Here is a 12,806-nt window from a genome sequence, read left to right as displayed (position 1 = left end):
TGGCCCCGCTGCGCCTGCCTCTGCTGCTGGGTAAGCTATGGGAGCCCACTGACCACCAGGGGGCAGCTCCTGCATTGAGCATCTGCCCCCTGGTGGTCAGTGCATGTCATAACGACCGGTCAAACAGTTGACCGATTGCTTAGGGTTTTATATGTATAGATTCTAATAGTATTCATAACTATCAACATTTGCACAGTGCTTTGTCTCTTACAAAATACTTTCAAATATATTCTCCTACTTAATTTTCATTGCATGCCAATAAGTCAGTAAGGCGGGATTATTATTATTACCCTTGTATACTGTGAATAAAACAGAGTCTCCGAGAGGTTAAATGACTTGTTTAAGATCACACAACTAATATATACTAGTACCTGGGTTGGTCTAGGCCAGTGATGGTGAACCTTTTGAGCTCGGCTTGTCAGCATTTTGAAAAACCCTAACTTAACTCTGGTGCCGTGTCACATATAGAAATTTTTTGATATTTGCAACCATAGTAAAACAAAGATTTATATTTTTGATATTTATTTTATATATTTAAATGCTATTTAACAAAGAAAAATCAACCAAAAAAATGAGTTCGCATGTCACCTCTGACACGCGTGTCATAGGTTCGCCATCACTGGTCTAGGCCTTCAAAATACAAGTTCTAGGCCATTCAACTCTACCACATTGTTTTCTAAATTGTTATATGTTGGTAATATTGTTAATAACTCTGAAAAATTAATTCAAATGAAAATTTCCTTGGCCTATTTGAGAAGAGGACAAAATGAACATAAACTTAATACAAGCTAGTTACAAATATTAAAGGAAAAATATAAGTATTACAAAGTTAAGTGTGAACCAGTAATAGTTTTACTATGAAGTCAACATGATAACAGAAATAAAAAGAAGCATAATATATAAGTGGTTAAGGAATAAACACTAATTACTTACTAGCTGGAATTAGAGTTTCATGCCTATTTTATCCAATTGAGGTTATCTTGTGGGCCTGGCTGCATATAATAGAAAGTGCCCAAATAATAATGGCTTAAACAAAGGAAGTCTGAATGTAGGCAGGTTAGGCTTTTGTAGAACCTCAAAGCCACCCAAACCTCTTCTAGCTTTCCATTCTGCCATCTCTACTGTGTGGCCTGCACCCCTGGAGTTCAAGATGAAAGCTGAAACTCCAGCTATAACATTTATGCCTCACGTAAGAGAAAGAAGAAAGGAAGAAATATACTCATCTTCCTTTTGGGGAGATCTTCTGGAGGAACATGACCCTTGGCTTCTATTTATTGGCAGAACCTTTCATACAGTTATATACCTGCAAAAGAGGCTAGCAAATGTCCTTACTTGGGCCAGCTTAAAATTGGGGTCTTGGCCCTGGCCAGTTTTAGTGATTAGAGTGTTGGCTCACTGACTGAAGGGTCTCGGGTTCGATTCCAGTCAAGGGCACATACCTCGGTTGTAGGCTCTATCCCTGACCCTGGTCGGGGTGAGTGCAGGAGGTAACCAGTCGATGTGTCTTTCTCACATCAATGTTTCGCACTCTCTTTCTCTCCCCCTTCCTTCCACTCTCTCTAAAAATCAATGGAAAAAATATCCTCAGGTGAGGATTAACAAAAAATGGGAGTCTTGTGACTAGAAGAAATGGAGGGAAGGATGCAGATTAGGTAAACAGCTGTCTCTGTCACATTCTCCTTTAAAAAGGATGGAGTAACTCAGAAGTTTTAGGAATAGGAGTACATTTTGTTGTGTTTTTTTCTTCAACTTGCTTCATCAGTCCATATTACAAAGAGAAAAATGAAGCCCCGGAGAGGTCAAGCAAATTGTCCCAGTTTGTATAATTAATAGATATAATATAGAAGCCTATTTTTCTTTCCACTGTACATCTTAATCTACCTAATTTTTATGATGAAAACTTAGTCAAGTGAAAAAAAATGAGATAAATTTAATTGCTTGGTCAAGAAAACAGGGTTGAAGGGGCACACATGCATTTATTTATTTACTCATTGAACAAATGAATGGTTCCTTCCACATGTCTGGACTTCTGTCTACAAGTAGAGGATTGCTTGCTTTTTAGGAGATGCCAAAATGTCAATGAATAGGAATCAGAATCTTTGAGGCAGCGGGGTTTGTACATCATCTCGTCCATCTTCCTCATTTTATAGAAAAGGAGAAGATAAGGTCTGGGATGATGAAGTCATTGCCTTCTGTGTCTCAGAGAAACAAAGGACAGGAAATGGATCCCTCTTTAAGCTGGAACAGATGTGTTGTGACCCAGGATCATGTGACACAGGAATACATCAGAGAGAGGCTATGGAATCTCAAATCCTGCAGGTCTTCAAGAAAAGGCTAGAAAAAGATCTGTTCTGGAAATTCACCATTTTCTTGGACCAAATGACTGCTTCAGACCACTCGCAGTCTTATGATGCCATGAGTGCAGGCATCTGCGATGGGATGAACCCCCGCATAGCTTTAAGTTAGGAGTTTAAACCAGGGCCTGGTTACTCAGACACGTGGTTAGAAAGATATTTTCAAATGGAAAAGGAACAAAGTAGGAATTACTTTGTTGTCTTGTTTATAACAGAGTGCTGGAAGTAGGAAAACTATGTTATGTGATCTGAATTTCATTCTTTAGGGAGATTGCCTGCTTCCTCTTTTTCTGCTTGGCTCTGTTTTTAAACATTTAATTAGAAAGGCTTTATTATACTGTAGTTATCACAGTTGTTCAGTTTAGACAGACGTTGACGATCCTGTGTGCAATTCCATAGCCCTGGGCATCCTATTACTGTAGAAATCATCTCTGGAGTTGGCAAGTTACCAAAGCGACTTTCCACCAGGAAAGGCAGAGCAGAGGTGGTGGTAGCAAATTGTAGCAGTAGTAAGAGCAGCAGCTGCTGCTAAAAGCAGCTGAAGTGGTCTGCCAAAAGAGCAGTAATTTCATCTGTGTATTTACACTAATGGGACATAAGCAGGTCATGCCAAACATAGAGTCGCCCTTTTCTCAACATTGGGGATAGGGCATAAAACACAAGATGCCATCCGTGATTGGTATCTAATTAATATGTTTTTAAGGAGTCCAATTTTATCTCAGTGTTCCTGCTTATATAATTCTATTGTTTTTAACTGTTCTGGCCTTGGCCACTTTACTGAATAAGAACATAGGGAAGGAAGGACGGAGAGAAGAAGGAAGGGAGAGAGGAGAAAGAAGGAAGAAAAAAAAGAATGAAAGAAAAAGGAAGGATGGGAGAAAGGAAAGAGATAGGAGGGACAAAAGAGAAAGAAAGAAGAAAAGAAAGAAAAAAGAAAAAGACAGAAGAACTACCAACATTTTGGACTTTTTGATTAGATGCATTTGTACTGAATTGAATCATTCTGTTGTGTTGTTTCTCTCTTGCTTAAAAATGTTAACCCAACAGTCTTCCTCCATAGTCACAGCCGCACAGGGAGGAAAAGTGAGCGAGCATGTAACTAGAAGACTGCTGCTTTGAATTTTGTTCACAAAATTAGTCCCCTTGATTTCTTCTCACTTCCCACCGATGCTCTCAGTCTGATTATCCTGTTTCCCATCTTCTTGACTTCAGGGCAAATGCAGAAAGATGGTCAGGCCATGACAATGCCAAGTATCAAGAGTCTGAGTTTAACAAGGTTTGAGATTTGAATTTATGACAGGTGACATCAGCTTATGAAATCGGTGTTTGTTATTTTCAAATCACGCTCATCGAGAAATATAGTGGAGTCACGAGACGTTGAGAAACAAAGTATATTTGATCCATTTTAAATAGGAGAAAACGCAATCCCAGGCATTTCTGTAAAGACTCCTTCAAAATCTGGTAAAAATGACTTTGAATCCGTGTTTTAAGAGATGAAAAGCTGGAAACCACTTACTTTTTTCATCTTGGATGAGTAATAAAATATGGCAGTTAAGTAAGCTGCTGATATTTATTTTAATTCTGGTCTCATATTGTTGGAGAAGGGGCAAAGATGGTAAAAATTGACAGAATGATTACATTTACTCCTCCTCCAACCCCCATTTTTTTTCAAGTTAAGTTTGATGTTCCCTAAGCCCCTATCACCAGTCTTTACTTCCTAAGAAAAAAATGTGATCACTCTCAGGAAATTACCATTCTGAAACGCCACAAAATTTCTACATAACATGTGTGTTTTTGAGGGTGGGGGGGGGGGCAAAAAGCTACAAAAATTGAAATATTGAATCGCTCCCAAACTCCCTTACTTTTCTGTTCTTTTCCTTGCATTTTATTCATTTGAATTAAGGAGGCAAAAACATTAGGGAGATGGTGTTACCCAACTGAAATGAAAGCTAATGGTGACTATGTTCTCATATTACCAGAGGTTAGCAAAGAGCTACTTTAATATGACAGCTAATATAACTCATTGATGCGATTACTCAAAAAGAAGAATGCCACTGGTGTCCAGTTACATCCCAGCGGTTACAATTAGATAGGCCAGATGGATGGGGTCCAGAGAGACAGACTGACAAACCTGCAGACAGGTCATCAGGGACATGACTGGGGCAAGATGGACTTCATGAATCAGGCAAGAGGAAATGTACCTTAATTAATTATAGGCTTTTTAATCCTGAGGTTCTTAAATAAAACCTGGATACAAAGCACTAGATTGGGGTCTATTTGCTAACTCCAAGGCAAATATTTTTAATAAGCAGTTTCCTATAAGGGATGATGACTATTAAAGTCATCTTAGGTTGACTTTAAAAATAACGAAATTGAAAGTCAAGGCAGGTTACTGTGCTTTGAGCAAGTCTGTGGTTGTAAAATTATGCTGTTCCCATCAATAAACATAATGTGGTCAGAGAACAGTAGGGCTTCAAGGGACCTTGAGGTTCGACTTGCCTGAATCCTTGATTATACTTATTATACAACCCTATCAGACGGGAGCCCCACAGGACACCGAAGGCACATTAGAAAGATTGAATTTAAGGGAGCTTTTCCCAGGGACTGTTTCAGAGGTCTGGGCAGAGTTTGGGCTGTTGCACTCTGGGACTAGCAGCAGTGCGGAGCTTTCGCTACTCCTTCACCAAAGGGGCAAGCAGGGAACTTTTACTAGAACCTGGCAAGAGCTGAAACTGTGGACGAGGGTCCTCTACTAGGAGCTGAGGCCCTAGAGCAGTAATGGTGAACCTTTTGAGCTCGGCGTGTCAGCATTTTGAAAAACCCTAACTTAACTCTGGTGCCGTGTAACATATAGAAATTTTTTGATATTTGCAACCATAGTAAAACAAAGACATATTTTTTGATATTTATTTTATATATTTAAATGCCATTTAACAAAGAAAAATCAACCAAAAAAAAATGAGTTCGCGTGTCACCTCTGACACACGTGTCATAGGTTCGTCATCACTGCCCTAGAGGAACCCAGCTACTGGCAAACCACCACCCTGCAGGGAGGGAGAGAGGGAGAGAGAGACAGAGAAGCTAATACCCCAACCTTTCTCCTTGCACCCTCTGATCTGCAGGTGGCTCCCTTTTGCCAAAACCAATGAGAAGTCAGAGGGTTAAAAAGGCACCAAGTAGCTCTGCTCCTGGGGACCAGAGCAGAGCAGAGAACAGAGCTAGGGGCAGATCAATGGAGAATCATCAGCTCAGAAACTGCAGCCAGAGAGGAGAAATGACTTCCCAAAGGCTAGTTGGTGGAGGGCTAAGAGGGGTTCTTGCACACTGTGAACAGGTTATGAAAAGGATCATTTGGAAGAGGAATAAATGGAAAAGTTGGAATAAATGTTGACTGATTAAACTGGGCACAGAAGCCATAATGCATACACAGTTCCTGGAAACCCAATAAATTTGATGGTATTTATGAGCTGGTATGTTTTAATTATTATTACATGTTGACTTTGTCAAAATCAGGGTGATCTGCTTTCTAGAATAAATTCTGCTGCCATATACCTAAAGTTTTAGAAAATTAATGAAGGGATATAGGGAACACAAAAAGAAATAAAAAGGTGTTTCTCAATGTCTTAAATGACCACATTTATACTTATTTGGAGAGGAAGAGAGCGAGAGATCCATCCATGTGCAATTTGATCACCTGTCTTCAGGAAGTTTTTCACTTCATTAAATTGCTTAGAGTTATTCTAGCAATACCTCAACACATAACTCAGTGACATGAATATTGGTTTTGCTGTTTTCTCATTTCTAAGAAAGAGAATTCAGAAAGTTTTATTTATTTGTCTTATTTTCTTCTGTAAGCAGATGGTGCTGTTTTTTAGAATCTCATTGTTTCTTTTGAAAACATATGTAGCTTGACCTCCTAACTCAAAGATCTAGACTGTCTACACAAGTGAAACATCTCATTTGTCTACACCAACCAGATGCAGGCAAATCAACTCCCTATTAGCAATGTAAATTTACACATACCAAGTAAAGCCAGTGATTCAATGTGACCCTTTGCTGAGATATCCTGTGATCTGTTCCATGTCACTATTTCAATTCTCTTCACTCATATGGCGATGTTAGAGCTTGAGCCTTGGGACAGTTAAGTGGGGTGAGAAAGAGGTTTGCTTATAATAAAATTAAGTGTAGCTCAGGCCTACATGAGGTCAAGTAGGAAGAGATGAATGTGCTTAATAATTAATTTTCAGGTGATAAATCCTTAGCAGATATTGACATTGATGTGTGAAAGGCAAATGTAAATGCTCATCTCTGGTTGAGTAGATGAAGTGGACCATGGCAGTAACAGTAATGAGGGGAAGAGCATGCATGCCTTTGGGGGTCATGCCAGGGTCCAGCCCTGACACCAGTGCTCACAAGCTAGGTGCTCTTGAGCACAAAATCCCTCTGAGCCCGATTTTCTTCATCCATAAATCTGGGAATAAAAATAATAGGTGGAATACCTCCCAGGGTTGCTGGGAGGCTCAAATAAGATAGCTTGTGTAAATTGTCTGGTATATGTAGGGGCCAATAACCATTTTTCAATAAATAATAAACAGAATTTCTGTTCTTTCAGTTTTAGGGATTAATTAGTGTTTTCCACAAGCAGAAAGTCATCCCAAATAGTTTCCAACTGGGTTTCTTAGAGATTACTTAAATAACTATTGCATTCTCTCTCTGCTATACCTGCTCAAAATCTACTCTACTGTTCTCCGTATTTCAGAGCCAAGCTGGGTACAGAGGAGCGCAATTGTTTCTCAGAATGATGTTAAATAGACATTTCCAGCTCCCAAAAGTTGTTTTGTGGGTGTGGTGGTCCAGAGTAGGATCCAGTTCTAGGGTAAAATGCTTTCTTCTTCAGGAAGCCATGTTCAAGGCACTGGCTGGGGGTAGGGGGGTGATGGGGGGGGTCAAGTGAATGAGGGAGTGGCAGCCAGAGAGCTGGAAGGTAAGGGAAAGGGGCAGAAGAGGCCTGGAGATGGACATTCAGGAGTCACCTGGATTGGGATGAAAGGACAAGACAGGCACTACCTTCTCAGAGGATTGACTAACTCCTGGGACTTTGACACTTAAGTAGCTCAATTCATTCTCATCTATTTTGAGTCTTCTATCATGTCACATACTTCCCAGTCATTAAAACCTGTGTATTCCAAGGTGGAAAACGTATCACAAAGAATTAAGTGAATAAAGCCCTCATCACTCTTTCACAATAACTTCTTTTTGTACAAAAATACATTTGAAGAGGGATTTAATAAAACTGCAGGAATGGTTTCGAAAGGCCTAGGACCCATGTCCCATTGCTGCTACCTAATACCTGGGGGCTTTCAGGCAGAGGTTGACACCCTTGAGCCTCGGTTCTCTTATCTGTGAAGTGGGATAAAAAGAAAACCTAGAACATGAGGCTGTGAGGATTAAATAAATGAACGTATTCCGTGCTTTGAGCTTCTTGCTAGTAGATGTTCCATAAATAAAGAACATTGTTGATAAGCCAGTTCCCATGCCCTGCTCATTGATTCCAGCTGATAGAAGGCACTGATGACAGCAAGATGTCCCGTGCTGAACTGTCCCTACTAGCTCTGCTGCTCTGTGTGGGAGATTAAACTACACCAAACAACCAAAATAACTAACTAACTACACAACGAATTGTCTAAAACCTGGCTTTTTCTTTAAATATGTTTTTTATTGATTTTTTTTTAGAGAGAGAGGAAGGGAGAGGGAAAGAGAGATAGAAACACTGATGCGAGAGAATCAACATGGATCAGCTGCCTCCTGCACACGCCCTACTGTGGATTGAGCTAAAAAACCGGGCATGTGCCCTGACCAGGAATCCAACCTGTGACCTCTTGGTCGGCGCTCAACCACTGAACCACACTGGGCAGGCAACTTGGCTTTTTCTTTTCTTAGGAAGGGGAGAAAAGTTCCTACCCTTCCAAATCTTCTCTCAGAGTCCGCCCACAAATGTGCTCCCACACCCAACACTCTCACTGGTAGCTTCTCCTTCAGCACGATTCTAGATCCGAGCCTCCTTATGTGGCTGGGATACTTATTTCATTATATCTTTCTCCCAAAGTTCAACTCCAGTCTGAATATATATCCTCGAACTCTTCTGACTTGTCAATACATAAATGTATAGTAAGGGTCAACTCTGCTCTCCATGAAGACCAAGAGGTAGAAGAGACAGAGCCACTCAGGGAGTCAATGGATGCTGAATAGCATTTAATCAAACATGTAAGTGAGTAAAGTGCTAAGAAAGCAGTACAGACTATGCTGGATGAGAGAAGGAAGCTTTCTCTATTGCAGAGTGGTCAGGGGGTGTCCACCGGTCAGCCTCTCTCCCATGGTCAGCTTTAAAGAAGACCAAAGTCCCAGAAGCTAGGACTGCTCTAAAAATAAGCTGACCCTGCATCCTGGGTCTCTAACTTTTGGGTGGACCCAAGGCTGGAGTTGAACATGGAGAATAGTCTTTCTTGGTCCACGAATAAGTGACAGTAGCTTGGTTCCTTGTCTTAATATCTTCTATGGAGAAATGCTCTTGACCTCTCGCATGGTTCCCCTCTAGCAAAGTTTAAGCACTCACTTTGCTTCCAATTCTTATCCCCGCACTGGATTTTACTGCTGTAATTTTACTTGGTTATTAAATCACTGTGGGAGTTTGCTGTGTTGGGGCTAAGGAGGAAATGGATTACAAAGTGGAGGACAGCCTTGCAATTTCCAACAGGAGCTGTCTGAATGAACATATTGTTTTCCACTATTTCTCTGGAAAGATCACACATTATAATCACTATTTACAGTATACTGTGTAAAACGATCTTCGTTTATTTTCTACAATGGATACTGTGTCATTTAATTAATTTAGACTAAAGAAAAGCAATCAACATTCAGTAACAACATTCCCTTAGGGGATATAAATGAAAAATTTTCCCATACCCTGCACAGCAGTCAGAGCCAAGGAGGTACTGATATTTATTTATGAACATCAGTGTTCATAGTTGCAAGCAATAGAACTCGAGCTGATTTCAGCAGGGAAGCACGTATGAAAAGGATATTGGGTACTTGACAGATCACCAAGAGGACCAGAGAAACACGCTTAAGTAGCCAAGACAGTAGCCACCATCATGCTACACAGCAGGCCTGATGAGAAAAACCATGCCTGCGCCCACCAAGCCCAAGTGGATGCCACTTCAGTACCTGCAACCACCAACTACCATTGCCACCAGAGGAAGGGTCCCTGCAGTGCCCCTCTGCATCTTTGAGTCTGGATTCCATCTGGTGTGGTTGATTCTGACTCATGAACTCACACCCTCTCTGCTAGGAAAGCAAGGATATGGTAGTTTCCACTTTTAGAGCTGGGGTGAGCCCTACCTGTCTCTGAAACTCAAAAGGCAGGGAAGACCCTAAGTGTGTGAAGCACTTGGCAGAAAAAAAAAAGGACAAATCTCTCCCCAAATCAACACTGCCAGGAATAGGACTTCCAATGCCCTCAGTCACAGCTGCAGAGGCATGCCAGGCCCTCCCCTGAGCCGCACAGAGCCCTGCAGCCTGCCCTCTGTGGGCAAAGGGATGGATCACCTCAGTTGGGATGAATGCAGGAAGGCATTCTTTTTCCCCCAATCAAGGCACTTGATCAAACTTAGCTGAACAGAATCTGTTGTTCTCATGTTATAATTCTTTGTTTTGAGCTGATCTGGATCAGATTTTAAATTGGGTGGAATTTCCTATGTATGCTTTTGTCTTTATTTACTGAGAACAGCATGTTCTTTTGATGGGCTCAGGAGACTAAAGGCTTGGATGTGCAGCCATGGTTTGAAAGAAGCTGAGAAAATATGATTCTTTTTAGAATATTTATTTGACCATTAGAGCCCGAACAACAATGGCTTTGGAACAACAGTGGAAATAAAAAATAAATACAGGGCAAGAGAAATCCTGGCAGTGAGTAAAAGGACCTGATTGCCTACCAGGCATTTATAGAGCTCAAGTCCAAAATTCCAAGATAGGAGCTAATCAAATAAACAGCTGCCTCTTCTGTAATTGCATTTTAAAATCTCATTCTAGCCACACAGTTTTCCCCCTTACTGTCTGATGCATACTCAGTTGATATGATTTTTTTTTATTAAAATAGATTGATTGCCCAAAGTTTTAATTTTAATCCCTGGGTTTATTTAAAAGAAAGCAATTTAGCAATCCAGTTGTTAGGGAATGTTTATGGAAGATGAGGCAAAGGAGCAGAAATAGCCAGGAGAAAAAAAAACTCTGCAGTTGAGCATTCTCGTCCCTGTAGGATCCTTCCTTATATTATGGAAATTTCTGCAGACCTTATGCCATGAGTATTGAACAGATCTCACCTTCCACAGCTTCTCATTGACCTACAGCACAATATAGGGTTTTTTGAACATAAAAGAATCATTGACAACCTCTGTGTTACTCTAAGAAATTGTTTACTCATGTGATAAAGAAACCTCTCAGACTTCCTTAATTAAAAGTATGTTACATTGATGACCCACCTTCCTGGTAGAGATACTGAAATCCACCAAGACTGTTTCTCCTCTACAATTACCTCACTCCCTCCATTTATTTGCATATTCTATCCTACTAGCTCTGTGATATCATAGCGATGATTCCCCCTCCCCACCCCACCCCCTCCCCCACATTGCTTGTGGACCGACTGTAGGACAGGTGGCCCAGGGTCCTGAACATCTCTGGGCAGTTGAAGCTTTTGCCTTTGGGGTGATTAATTTGTAACCACAATAGTTAAGAAATTCGGTGAGGGAAGAGCTGAAGCAATGTCTGCCCAATTTGTCTGTCTGGCTTTTTCAGCCTACCCAACTGGGTGGAGACTAATTTCAGCAAAATATGACAGACCTCAGTCTCCTCTCCTTTTATGATGCAATATTTACATACGGGCTCACATCATTTCAACCTTCTTGCATCTGATAACATAAACATGTTTACAATGGAGTGAAGCAAGAAAAGAGATCAAAGGAACAAGAAAGGGAGCAGCAACCCTGACATATCCGTCCTTTGGGTAGTAATGATCATTTTGCATAGATGTGTGGATTCCCTAGAAGAGTCAGCCAGGCAAAACTTTAGATTGCTAGGAATTTGCAAGGTTGCTTTAATTTGAAAATAACTAAAAAAACGAGAGAACGAGAGAGTAAGAAGACAAGCAAGGATTCACACTACTCTACCAGCTATTAGTGTTATCCATGGCATTTCTCTCTTTAAAAGGGCATTCAAAATTCAGTAATTAAAGGAGAGATTTTTATAAATAAGGGCAGCATCTAAGGAACTCAAAAATAATTGGATTATTGAATAATTTAACAAATATAAAGCTTAGTTAACAAGGGTTGATTTTAATTGTATAAATAATGCATCTGAAATGAGTTTTACAATAGGATGGCTTTTTTCTTTTTTGTACAAGACCAAACTGGCAAAATGTAAAGCAAATTTGAAAGTCATTAGGAAAATAAACCTTACAAGTTCTCAACACAAGGAAAAAATTTTTTGTAACTTTGTATGGGGACAGATGGCAAATGGACTTACTGTGGTGATCATTCTCTCTCTATATAATGTTGTATGTCAGTTTTACCTTACTTTAAAAAAATAAAAGTATTCAATTAGCCATCCAATCCTTACCAAATCTCTCAGTGTCCTAACATGTGGTCTATTCTAAAAAATTGTTTCATGTGCACTTAGGAAGAATTCATATTCTGCTGGGTTGCTCTAATAACATCAATTAAATCCATCTGGTCTAGTATGTCTTTCAAGGTTACCTTAAGACAAATGAAAATAAACACACAACCCCAAATCTATGGGAAACAGCAAAGCAGTCCTAAGAGGGAAATTCATGGAAATATAGGCCTATCTCAGGAAGCAAGAAAAATATCAAATAAAAAAAATCTAACCTTACACCTAAAGGAACTAGAAAAAGAAGAAAAAAATGGAAGTGAGTGCCCGGTGTGTTTGGCAAAGAGGGTGTGATGTGTCCTGAGAGAAAGGTGCTCCTACACCCTCCTACCCATCCTCCACCCCCAAGTCTCTCTCAATTCTGGCACTTTGGATAATATTCAAAAAGTTCCCAGGACCCTTGGGGATGGGCTTGGAAGGTAGTTGAGGTTTGAGAGTGACATGATCAGTTCTGATGCTGGTGAGCTTGGGCTGAGGTTTCCTGTGTCCTAGGCTGTAGTGAGAGGTGGTTGCCCAGAGCCTCAGACCTGATGCTGGACGTGGCTGAGCCTTAGAAGACCAGCAGCTCCAAAGGGCCAGGCCAAGGGTGGAGCATTCCATGGAGCTGATGGGATTAGAAATGCCCTGTGTTGACTGTTCAGTGACAGCAGATCACATGTTGCATCAGCAGGGGACATCTGAACCCGAAGTGAAGAATGACCACAGAAGGGAGGTGGGACAGGAAGGACAATT

This window comes from Myotis brandtii, unplaced genomic scaffold, assembly GCF_000412655.1.
Source record: "Myotis brandtii unplaced genomic scaffold, ASM41265v1 scaffold186, whole genome shotgun sequence".
Taxonomy (NCBI): Eukaryota; Metazoa; Chordata; class Mammalia; order Chiroptera; family Vespertilionidae; genus Myotis; species Myotis brandtii.
Note: the sequence above shows the minus strand (reverse complement) of the source record.